The sequence below is a fragment of the Thalassophryne amazonica genome, chromosome 3, assembly GCF_902500255.1.
Source record: "Thalassophryne amazonica chromosome 3, fThaAma1.1, whole genome shotgun sequence".
Taxonomy (NCBI): domain Eukaryota; kingdom Metazoa; phylum Chordata; class Actinopteri; order Batrachoidiformes; family Batrachoididae; genus Thalassophryne; species Thalassophryne amazonica.
Genome location: NC_047105.1, coordinates 149,868,198 through 149,882,429, shown reverse-complemented (window position 1 = coordinate 149,882,429; position 14,232 = coordinate 149,868,198). Strand labels below are relative to the sequence as shown.

Below are 14,232 nucleotides of genomic sequence, written 5' to 3'. Positions count from 1 at the left end.
CTGTGTGTGTGTCTGTGTGTCTCTGTATGTGTGCGTGTCTGTGTGTGTTCGAGTCTGTGTGTTTGTCTGTGTGTCTCTGTATGTGTGCGTGTCTGTGTGTGTTCGAGTCTGTGTGTTTGTCTGTGTGTCTGTATGCTCCCGCGTGCACCGGCGTGAAGTTAGACAGTCGTTCATTATTCAGACAGTAATTTGCGATGAAGCAGTTCTGGTTGTATTATGGGCAAAAAATGTTTTTAAAATGTAAATAAACGTACCCTGTTGAATTCTACCTTTAAAAATCCAAAATAAAACAATGATTTGGTTTTGATGCATAAACCAAAAATACAACAACAGAATATGGAAAGTGTAAATAGACATATAATCATTTATTAGGTTTGTGCTTTGAATTAAATCTGTCAGCTCACTCTAGTCACAACTTTAGTTAAAAAAGTGCTGCAAAAACAATTATGAAAAGAACTGACAGTTACACATCAAAAAACAACAACTAGAAATAAAAGAATGACAAAAACAATTAAAAAATTAAAAATAGTCAAGATGACAAGTGACTACTGTACAAATAATATTTCAAAAATTCTGATTTTCTGCACTGAATAACTGTCCACATTTAAGCAGTAATAGCTTTTACATGGGAAAGTGCATTTTAGTGCCACAGGTTGGTGGGCATGGGGCAAGGTCACTCGACATATCTGGGCAGGTGGCGCCAAAATGCACAAGCCTCATAAATGATTATATGTCTGTTTACACTTTCCAGTTTCTGTCATTGTATTTTTGGTTTACGCATCAAAACCAAATCATTGTTTTTATTTTGGATTTGTTTTAAAGGTAGAATTCAACAGGGTATGTTTATTTCCATTTTAAAAACATTTTTTGCCCATAACACAACCAGAACTGCTTCATGGTGAATTACTGTTTGAATAATGAACGACTGTCTAACTTCATGCCGGTGCTGCGTGCTGGGTCACCGGGAGAGTCGGGAGTTTTCCCGGTGGGCTGGTCCAACCTGGGGCTGTTGTGAGGGGGTGTTAATATATACTGTTAGGCTACACAGCAAGAAACTTGGGCTGCTGTATCTTAAAGAGAAGACATTAAGTGTTATAAATGTTTTACAATCATGAAAATTCACAAGAAAATAACTTAAGACTGCTTCTTTTGCAACACTGTTATCTTTTCCAAAGCCTAAGGTAGGGACATACCATTACACGTTTAACACCCCTATGCATTCATTACAGTTAGTTCAGTCCAATCAAACCCTGTGCGCCCAGATGGGACTTGTGCTACTAGTAAGTATAGGAGGGTTTTCATCGGTGAAAATCTTACGGGCTTCACAGAGAATAACAGAACAGAGAATGGTTTCCAGCTGCCAGTCTCTAGTTTCTGAAAAAATTCTGATGGAAAAAAAGCCCAAATCATTCCACCATTTCCTGGCAATGAAACAACGACGAGGGGGCTGGACCACGCCTCACTCAAAGACTGCTCACAGGCGAATGACACAACCGACAGGCGTGGAAAAACTCACGCATGCACATGAAGGTTCAAGCTTGTCTGACGCAATCACACGTGATTCAAATCCATATGGTTTTTGAAAAAAATAATAAGGTCGGATACTTTTCTAATAGACCTCGTATATAAATAAAATAGCGTATCAATATACTTCGTATCAGGTCAGAGAGAGAAAGAGAGAGTTCCAAGGCTGTACAAAGAGAGATGTAAATGTAAATTGTCAAATTAATACAAGAACATGACGTCCCGCCCCAAACCACATTTACACACGTGCAAACTTGCCGGTGAAAGTTTTCCATCTGAAGCCCTGACAGAGGGACTGTGTACACACAGAGCTCTGCTTTGCACAGTGCTGACAGATGCTTTACAAAACAGAGAAAATAACAAAGAACAAAGCAATTTTATTACAGAAAGATTAAAAAAAACAACAACACAAAACAAACCTTCACTGTGCCTGATGGAATCACTACGATGACCACTCCAAGATGGCGGCCGCATTTCTTGCAGCGTCTACTCTTTCATAATGTTTATGGTCCTAAACAATCAAGTCCTCCTCCACTCTCAGGGTCAGTCTCAGGGTGAGTCAGAGGTCGGGTTCAGGCTCAGGCTTTGTTCAATCTGCTTTCTGGCTCCCCATTCTGATTTTCATTACTCCACCGCCTGTGGCGCTAATGCGCCACGGTGTTTGCCGACCGCCAATTAAACCCTACAGAAGAAGAAGAAGATGACGACAACGAAGAAGAAACGCTTCCACCTTGCGTCGAAGCTTTTGTGCTAATATATCCTTCGACTTCACCGAGTAAAAATAACCGATTCTTTGTTTTTGTTTTTTGGTGTCACTTTGTCTTTCTCGATCCACCGACTTTCTGGATCATTTTTACCTTTCTGATTTTAATTACACAGTAAGTCCGTTGTGGTTATTTCAGTCATGTATGCTGAAGCTAAACTGTATGCTAACAGTCCGCCACCAATTCTTTACTATTTTCTAAAAACAGACATTTAAGTGGGGATGAAATTGTGGCGATAAAACCTTTAATTGTGATTGGGATGAAAACATGTTTTTGTTCTTGTCTCGTGGATGTGCCATGATGCTTCGTCTATTAAAATGGCAGACAGTATTTAGACATTGTAATCTGTCATATCCGAGTTAGTAAACCACAATACAGTATTTAGTCACTGTAATCTGTCATATCCGAGTTAGTAAACCACAATACAGTATTTAGACATTGTAATCTGTCATATCCGAGTTAGTAAACCACAATACAGTATTTAGTCACTGTAATCTGTCATATCCGAGTTAGTAAACCACAATACAGTATTTAGACATTGTAATCTGTCATATCCGAGTTAGTAAACCACAATACAGTATTTAGTCACTGTAATCTGTCATATCCGAGTTAGTAAACCACAATACAGTATTTAGACATTGTAATCTGTCATATCCGAGTTAGTAAACCACAATACAGTATTTAGTCACTGTAATCTGTCATATCCGAGTTAGTAAACCACAATACAGTATTTAGTCACTGTAATCTGTCATATCCGAGTTAGTAAACCACAATACAGTATTTAGACATTGTAATCTGTCATATCCGAGTTAGTAAACCACAATACAGTATTTAGTCACTGTAATCTGTCATATCCGAGTTAGTAAACCACAATACAGTATTTAGACATTGTAATCTGTCATATCCGAGTTAGTAAACCACAATACAGTATTTAGTCACTGTAATCTGTCATATCCGAGTTAGTAAACCACAATACAGTATTTAGACATTGTAATCTGTCATATCCGAGTTAGTAAACCACAATACAGTATTTAGTCACTATAATCTGTCATATCCGAGTTAGTAAACCACAATACAGTATTTAGACATTGTAATCTGTCATATCCGAGTTAGTAAACCACAATACAGTATTTAGTCACTGTAATCTGTCATATCCGAGTTAGTAAACCACAATACAGTATTTAGTCACTGTAATCTGTCATATCCGAGTTAGTAAACCACAATACAGTATTTAGACATTGTAATCTGTCATATCCGAGTTAGTAAACCACAATACAGTATTTAGTCACAGCAATCTGTCATAATATGTTAGTAAACCACAATACAGTATTTAGTCACTTTAATCTGTCATATCCGAGTTAGTAAACCACAATACAGTATTTAGACATTGTAATCTGTCACAATCCGAGTTAGTAAACCACAATACAGTATTTAGACATTGTAATCTGTCATAATTCGAGTTAGTAAACCACAATACAGTATTTAGTCACTGTAGTCTGTCATACTCCGAGTTAGTAAACCACAATACAGTATTTAGACATTGTAATCTGTCATAATTCGAGTTAGTAAACCACAATACAGTATTTAGTCACTGTAATATGTCATATCCGAGTTAGTAAACCACAATACAGTATTTAGACATTGTAATCTGTCATAATTCGAGTTAGTAAACCACAATACAGTATTTAGTCACAGCAATCTGTCATAATCTGTTAGTAAACCACAATACAGTATTTAGACATTGTAATCTGTCGTAATTCGAGTTAGTAAACCACAATACAGTATTTAGTCACTGTAATATGTCATATCCGAGTTAGTAAACCACAATACAGTATTTAGACATTGTAATCTGTCATAATTCGAGTTAGTAAACCACAATACAGTATTTAGTCACAGCAATCTGTCATAATCTGTTAGTAAACCACAATACAGTATTTAGTCACTGTAATATGTCATATCCGAGTTAGTAAACCACAATACAGTATTTAGACATTGTAATCTGTCATAATCCGAGTTAGTAAACCACAATACAGTATTTAGACATTGTAATCTGTCATAATTCGAGTTAGTAAACCACAATACAGTATTTAGTCACTGTAATCTGTCATAATCCGAGTTAGTAAACCACAATACAGTATTTAGACATTGTAATCTGTCATAGTTCGAGTTAGTAAACCACAATACAGTATTTAGTCACTGTAATATGTCATATCCGAGTTAGTAAACCACAATACAGTATTTAGACATTGTAATCTGTCATAATTCGAGTTAGTAAACCACAATACAGTGTTTAGTCACAGCAATCTGTCATAATCTGTTAGTAAACCACAATACAGTATTTAGGCATTGTAATCTGTCGTAATTCGAGTTAGTAAACCACAATACAGTATTTAGTCACTAATATGTCATATCCGAGTTAGTAAACCACAATACAGTATTTAGACATTGTAATCTGTCATAATTCGAGTTAGTAAACCACAATACAGTATTTAGTCACAGCAATCTGTCATAATCTGTTAGTAAACCACAATACAGTATTTAGTCACTGTAATATGTCATATCCGAGTTAGTAAACCACAATACAGTATTTAGACATTGTAATCTGTCGTAATTCGAGTTAGTAAACCACAATACAGTATTTAGTCACTGTAATATGTCATATCCGAGTTAGTAAACCACAATACAGTATTTAGACATTGTAATCTGTCATAATTCGAGTTAGTAAACCACAATACAGTATTTAGTCACAGCAATCTGTCATAATCTGTTAGTAAACCACAATACAGTATTTAGACATTGTAATCTGTCATAATCTGTTAGTAAACCACAATACAGTATTTAGTCACTGTAATATGTCATATCCGAGTTAGTAAACCACAATACAGTATTTAGACATTGTAATCTGTCATAATCCGAGTTAGTAAACCACAATACAGTATTTAGACATTGTAATCTGTCATAATTCGAGTTAGTAAACCACAATACAGTATTTAGTCACTGTAATATGTCATATCCGAGTTAGTAAACCACAATACAGTATTTAGACATTGTAATCTGTCATAATTCGAGTTAGTAAACCACAATACAGTATTTAGTCACAGCAATCTGTCATAATCTGTTAGTAAACCACAATACAGTATTTAGTCACTGTAATATGTCATATCCGAGTTAGTAAACCACAATACAGTATTTAGACATTGTAATCTGTCGTAATTCGAGTTAGTAAACCACAATACAGTATTTAGTCACTGTAATATGTCATATCCAAGTTAGTAAACCACAATACAGTATTTAGACATTGTAATCTGTCATAATTCGAGTTAGTAAACCACAATACAGTATTTAGTCACAGCAATCTGTCATAATCTGTTAGTAAACCACAATACAGTATTTAGACATTGTAATCTGTCATAATTGGAGTTAGTAAACCACAATACAGTATTTAGACATTGTAATCTGTCATAATCCGAGTTAGTAAACACAATACAGTATTTAGTCACAGCAATCTGTCATAATCTGTTAGTAAACCACAATACAGTATTTAGTCACTGTAATATGTCATATCCGAGTTAGTAAACCACAATACAGTATTTAGACATTGTAATCTGTCGTAATTCGAGTTAGTAAACCACAATACAGTATTTAGTCACTGTAATATGTCATATCCAAGTTAGTAAACCACAATACAGTATTTAGACATTGTAATCTGTCATAATTCGAGTTAGTAAACCACAATACAGTATTTAGTCACAGCAATCTGTCATAATCTGTTAGTAAACCACAATACAGTATTTAGACATTGTAATCTGTCATAATTCGAGTTAGTAAACCACAATACAGTATTTAGTCATAGCAATCTGTCATCTGTTAGTAAACCACAATACAGTATTTAGACATTGTAATCTGTCATAATTCGAGTTAGTAAACCACAATACAGTATTTAGTCACAGCTATCTGTCATAATCTGTTAGTAAACCACAATACAGTATTTAGTCACTGTAATATGTCATATCCGAGTTAGTAAACCACAATACAGTATTTAGACATTGTAATCTGTCATAATCCGAGTTAGTAAACCACAATACAGTATTTAGTCACAGCAATCTGTCATAATCTGTTAGTAAACCACAATACAGTATTTAGTCACTGTAATATGTCATATCCGAGTTAGTAAACCACAATACAGTATTTAGACATTGTAATCTGTCGTAATTCGAGTTAGTAAACCACAATACAGTATTTAGTCACCGTAATATGTCATATCCAAGTTAGTAAACCACAATACAGTATTTAGACATTGTAATCTGTCATAATTCGAGTTAGTAAACCACAATACAGTATTTAGACATTGTAATCTGTCATAATTCGAGTTAGTAAACCACAATACAGTATTTAGTCACAGCAATCTGTCATAATCTGTTAGTAAACCACAATACAGTATTTAGACATTGTAATCTGTCATAATTCGAGTTAGTAAACCACAATACAGTATTTAGTCACAGCAATCTGTCATAATCTGTTAGTAAACCACAATACAGTATTTAGACATTGTAATCTGTCATAATCTGTTAGTAAACCACAATACAGTATTTAGTCACTGTAATATGTCATATCCGAGTTAGTAAACCACAATACAGTATTTAGACATTGTAATCTGTCATAATCCGAGTTAGTAAACCACAATACAGTATTTAGACATTGTAATCTGTCATAATTCGAGTTAGTAAACCACAATACAGTATTTAGTCATGTAATATGTCATATCCGAGTTAGTAAACCACAATACAGTATTTAGACATTGTAATCTGTCATAATTCGAGTTAGTAAACCACAATACAGTATTTAGTCACAGCAATCTGTCATAATCTGTTAGTAAACCACAATACAGTATTTAGTCACTGTAATATGTCATATCCGAGTTAGTAAACCACAATACAGTATTTAGACATTGTAATCTGTCGTAATTCGAGTTAGTAAACCACAATACAGTATTTAGTCACTGTAATATGTCATATCCAAGTTAGTAAACCACAATACAGTATTTAGACATTGTAATCTGTCATAATTCGAGTTAGTAAACCACAATACAGTATTTAGTCACAGCAATCTGTCATAATCTGTTAGTAAACCACAATACAGTATTTAGACATTGTAATCTGTCATAATTGGAGTTAGTAAACCACAATACAGTATTTAGACATTGTAATCTGTCATAATCCGAGTTAGTAAACCACAATACAGTATTTAGACATTGTAATCTGTCATAATCCGAGTTAGTAAACCACAATACAGTATTTAGTCACAGCAATCTGTCATAATCTGTTAGTAAACCACAATACAGTATTTAGTCACTGTAATATGTCATATCCGAGTTAGTAAACCACAATACAGTATTTAGACATTGTAATCTGTCGTAATTCGAGTTAGTAAACCACAATACAGTATTTAGTCACTGTAATATGTCATATCCAAGTTAGTAAACCACAATACAGTATTTAGACATTGTAATCTGTCATAATTCGAGTTAGTAAACCACAATACAGTATTTAGTCACAGCAATCTGTCATAATCTGTTAGTAAACCACAATACAGTATTTAGACATTGTAATCTGTCATAATTCGAGTTAGTAAACCACAATACAGTATTTAGTCATAGCAATCTGTCATAATCTGTTAGTAAACCACAATACAGTATTTAGACATTGTAATCTGTCATAATTCGAGTTAGTAAACCACAATACAGTATTTAGTCACAGCTATCTGTCATAATCTGTTAGTAAACCACAATACAGTATTTAGTCACTGTAATATGTCATATCCGAGTTAGTAAACCACAATACAGTATTTAGACATTGTAATCTGTCATAATCCGAGTTAGTAAACCACAATACAGTATTTAGTCACAGCAATCTGTCATAATCTGTTAGTAAACCACAATACAGTATTTAGTCACTGTAATATGTCATATCCGAGTTAGTAAACCACAATACAGTATTTAGACATTGTAATCTGTCGTAATTCGAGTTAGTAAACCACAATACAGTATTTAGTCACCGTAATATGTCATATCCAAGTTAGTAAACCACAATACAGTATTTAGACATTGTAATCTGTCATAATTCGAGTTAGTAAACCACAATACAGTATTTAGTCACAGCAATCTGTCATAATCTGTTAGTAAACCACAATACAGTATTTAGACATTGTAATCTGTCATAATTCGAGTTAGTAAACCACAATACAGTATTTAGTCACAGCAATCTGTCATAATCTGTTAGTAAACCACAATACAGTATTTAGACATTGTAATCTGTCATAATTCGAGTTAGTAAACCACAATACAGTATTTAGTCACAGCTATCTGTCATAATCTGTTAGTAAACCACAATACAGTATTTAGTCACTGTAATATGTCATATCCGAGTTAGTAAACCACAATACAGTATTTAGACATTGTAATCTGTCATAATCCGAGTTAGTAAACCACAATACAGTATTTAGTCACAGCAATCTGTCATAATCTGTTAGTAAACCACAATACAGTATTTAGTCACTGTAATATGTCATATCCGAGTTAGTAAACCACAATACAGTATTTAGACATTGTAATCTGTCGTAATTCGAGTTAGTAAACCACAATACAGTATTTAGTCACTGTAATATGTCATATCCGAGTTAGTAAACCACAATACAGTATTTAGACATTGTAATCTGTCATAATTCGAGTTAGTAAACCACAATACAGTATTTAGTCACAGCAATCTGTCATAATCTGTTAGTAAACCACAATACAGTATTTAGTCACTGTAATCTGTCATAATTCGAGTTAGTAAACCACAATACAGTATTTAGACATTGTAATCTGTCATATCCGAGTTAGTAAACCACAATACAGTATTTAGTCACTGTAATATGTCATATCTGAGTTAGTAAACCACAATACAGTATTTAGACATTGTAATCTGTCATATCCGAGTTAGTAAACCACAATACAGTATTTAGACATTGTAATCTGTCATAATTCGAGTTAGTAAACCACAATACAGTATTTAGTCACAGCAATCTGTCATAATCTGTTAGTAAACCACAATACAGTATTTAGACATTGTAATCTGTCATATCCGAGTTAGTAAACCACAATACAGTATTTAGACATTGTAATCTGTCATATCCGAGTTAGTAAACCACAATACAGTATTTAGACATTGTAATCTGTCATATCCGAGTTAGTAAACCACAATACAGTATTTAGTCGCTGTAATATGTCGTATCCGAGTTAGTAAACCACAATACAGTATTTAGACATTGTAATCTGTCATATCCGAGTTAGTAAACCACAATACAGTATTTAGTCACTGTAATATGTCATATCCGAGTTAGTAAACCACAATACAGTATTTAGACATTGTAATCTGTCATATCCGAGTTAGTAAACCACAATACAGTATTTAGACATTGTAATCTGTCATATCCGAGTTAGTAAACCACAATACAGTATTTAGACATTGTAATCTGTCATGTCCGAGTTAGTAAACCACAATACAGTATTTAGACATTGTAATCTGTCATATCCGAGTTAGTAAACCACAATACAGTATTTAGTCACTGTAATATGTCATATCCGAGTTAGTAAACCAAATTACAGTATTTAGTCACTGTAATATGTCATATCCGAGTTAGTAAACCACAATACAGTATTTAGACATTGTAATCTGTCATATCCGAGTTAGTAAACCACAATACAGTATTTAGACATTGTAATCTGTCATATCCGAGTTAGTAAACCACAATACAGTATTTAGACATTGTAATCTGTCATATCCGAGTTAGTAAACCACAATACAGTATTTAGACATTGTAATCTGTCATGTCTGAGTTAGTAAACCACAATACAGTATTTAGACATTGTAATCTGTCATATCCGAGTTAGTAAACCACAATACAGTATTTAGACATTGTAATCTGTCGTAATTCGAGTTAGTAAACCACAATACAGTATTTAGTCACTATAATATGTCATATCCAAGTTAGTAAACCACAATACAGTATTTAGACATTGTAATGTGTCATAATCCGAGTTTGTAAACCACAATACAGTATTCAGTCACGGCAATCTGTTATAATCTGTGTTAGTAAACCACAATACAGTATTTAGTCACTGCAATCTGTAATAATCTGTGTTAGTAAACCACAATACAGTATTTAGTCACTGCAATCTGTCATAATCTGTTAGTAAACCACAATACAGTATTTAGTCACTGTAATATGTCATATCCGAGTTAGTAAACCACAATACAGTATTTAGACATTGTAATCTGTCATAATCCGAGTTAGTAAACCACAATACAGTATTTAGACATTGTAATCTGTCATAATTCGAGTTAGTAAACCACAATACAGTATTTAGTCACTGTAATATGTCATATCCGAGTTAGTAAACCACAATACAGTATTTAGACATTGTAATCTGTCATAATTCGAGTTAGTAAACCACAATACAGTATTTAGTCACAGCAATCTATCATAATCTGTTAGTAAACCACAATACAGTATTTAGTCACTGTAATCTGTCATATCCGAGTTGGTAAACCACAATACAGTATTTAGACATTGTAATCTGTCATAATCCGAGTTAGTAAACCACAATACAGTATTTAGTCACAGCAATCTGTCATAATCTGTTAGTAAACCACAATACAGTATTTAGTCACTGTAATATGTCATATCCGAGTTAGTAAACCACAATACAGTATTTAGACATTGTAATCTGTCGTAATTCGAGTTAGTAAACCACAATACAGTATTTAGTCACTGTAATATGTCATATCCGAGTTAGTAAACCACAATACAGTATTTAGACATTGTAATCTGTCGTAATTCGAGTTAGTAAACCACAATACAGTATTTAGTCACAGCAATCTGTCATAATCTGTTAGTAAACCACAATACAGTATTTAGACATTGTAATCTGTCATATCCGAGTTAGTAAACCACAATACAGTATTTAGACATTGTAATCTGTCATATCCGAGTTAGTAAACCACAATACAGTATTTAGACATTGTAATCTGTCATATCCGAGTTAGTAAACCACAATACAGTATTTAGTCACTGTAATATGTCGTATCCGAGTTAGTAAACCACAATACAGTATTTAGACATTGTAATCTGTCATATCCGAGTTAGTAAACCACAATACAGTATTTAGTCACTGTAATATGTCATATCCGAGTTAGTAAACCACAATACAGTATTTAGACATTGTAATCTATCATATCCGAGTTAGTAAACCACAATACAGTATTTAGACATTGTAATCTGTCATATCCGAGTTAGTAAACCACAATACAGTATTTAGACATTGTAATCTGTCATGTCCGAGTTAGTAAACCACAATACAGTATTTAGACATTGTAATCTGTCATATCCGAGTTAGTAAACCACAATACAGTATTTAGTCACTGTAATATGTCATATCCGAGTTAGTAAACCAAATTACAGTATTTAGTCACTGTAATATGTCATATCCGAGTTAGTAAACCACAATACAGTATTTAGACATTGTAATCTGTCATATCCGAGTTAGTAAACCACAATACAGTATTTAGACATTGTAATCTGTCATATCCGAGTTAGTAAACCACAATACAGTATTTAGACATTGTAATCTGTCATATCCGAGTTAGTAAACCACAATACAGTATTTAGACATTGTAATCTGTCATGTCTGAGTTAGTAAACCACAATACAGTATTTAGACATTGTAATCTGTCATATCCGAGTTAGTAAACCACAATACAGTATTTAGTCACTGTAATATGTCATATCCGAGTTAGTAAACCACAATACAGTATTTAGACATTGTAATCTGTCGTAATTCGAGTTAGTAAACCACAATACAGTATTTAGTCACTATAATATGTCATATCCGAGTTAGTAAACCACAATACAGTATTTAGACATTGTAATCTGTCGTAATTCGAGTTAGTAAACCACAATACAGTATTTAGACATTGTAATCTGTCATATCCGAGTTAGTAAACCACAATACAGTATTTAGTCACTGTAATATGTCATATCCGAGTTAGTAAACCACAATACAGTATTTAGACATTGTAATCTGTCGTAATTCGAGTTAGTAAACCACAATACAGTATTTAGTCACTGTAATATGTCATATCCGAGTTAGTAAACCACAATACAGTATTTAGACATTGTAATCTGTCATAATTCGAGTTAGTAAACCACAATACAGTGTTTAGTCACAGCAATCTGTCATAATCTGTTAGTAAACCACAATACAGTATTTAGTCACTGTAATCTGTCATAATTCGAGTTAGTAAACCACAATACAGTATTTAGACATTGTAATCTGTCATATCCGAGTTAGTAAACCACAATACAGTATTTAGTCACTGTAATATGTCATATCTGAGTTAGTAAACCACAATACAGTATTTAGACATTGTAATCTGTCATATCCGAGTTAGTAAACCACAATACAGTATTTAGACATTGTAATCTGTCATAATTCGAGTTAGTAAACCACAATACAGTATTTAGTCACAGCAATCTGTCATAATCTGTTAGTAAACCACAATACAGTATTTAGACATTGTAATCTGTCATATCCGAGTTAGTAAACCACAATACAGTATTTAGACATTGTAATCTGTCATATCCGAGTTAGTAAACCACAATACAGTATTTAGACATTGTAATCTGTCATATCCGAGTTAGTAAACCACAATACAGTATTTAGTCGCTGTAATATGTTGTATCCGAGTTAGTAAACCACAATACAGTATTTAGACATTGTAATCTGTCATATCCGAGTTAGTAAACCACAATACAGTATTTAGTCACTGTAATATGTCATATCCGAGTTAGTAAACCACAATACAGTATTTAGACATTGTAATCTGTCATATCCGAGTTAGTAAACCACAATACAGTATTTAGACATTGTAATCTGTCATATCCGAGTTAGTAAACCACAATACAGTATTTAGACATTGTAATCTGTCATGTCCGAGTTAGTAAACCACAATACAGTATTTAGACATTGTAATCTGTCATATCCGAGTTAGTAAACCACAATACAGTATTTAGTCACTGTAATATGTCATATCCGAGTTAGTAAACCAAATTACAGTATTTAGTCACTGTAATATGTCATATCCGAGTTAGTAAACCACAATACAGTATTTAGACATTGTAATCTGTCATATCCGAGTTAGTAAACCACAATACAGTATTTAGACATTGTAATCTGTCATATCCGAGTTAGTAAACCACAATACAGTATTTAGACATTGTAATCTGTCATATCCGAGTTAGTAAACCACAATACAGTATTTAGACATTGTAATCTGTCATGTCTGAGTTAGTAAACCACAATACAGTATTTAGACATTGTAATCTGTCATATCCGAGTTAGTAAACCACAATACAGTATTTAGTCACTGTAATATGTCATATCCGAGTTAGTAAACCACAATACAGTATTTAGACATTGTAATCTGTCGTAATTCGAGTTAGTAAACCACAATACAGTATTTAGTCACTATAATATGTCATATCCAAGTTAGTAAACCACAATACAGTATTTAGACATTGTAATGTGTCATAATCCGAGTTTGTAAACCACAATACAGTATTCAGTCACAGCAATCTGTTATATCCGAGTTAGTAAACCACAATACAGTATTTAGTCACTGTAATATGTCATATCCGTGTTAGTAAACCACAATAAAGTATTTAGTCACTGCAATCTGTCATAATCTGTTAGTAAACCACAATACAGTATTTAGTCACTGTAATATGTCATATCCGAGTTAGTAAACCACAATACAGTATTTAGACATTGTAATCTGTCATAATTCGAGTTAGTAAACCACAATACAGTATTTAGACATTGTAATCTGTCATAATTCGAGTTAGT

The 14,232-nt window shown here is 33.1% G+C and overlaps 1 protein-coding gene across 1 annotated transcript in view; it reads left to right on the top strand.

The window, feature by feature from the left end:
* The first annotated feature begins 2,229 nt into the window (after positions 1 to 2,229).
* Positions 2,230 to 14,232, top strand: part of zc3h11a (zinc finger CCCH-type containing 11A) — a 110,968-nt gene continuing 98,965 nt past the window's right edge. Inside the window, exon 1 of the mRNA XM_034167513.1 lies at positions 2,230 to 2,402. The gene's annotated coding sequence lies outside the window, so the exon portion shown is untranslated. The remainder of the gene's footprint in view (positions 2,403 to 14,232) is intronic.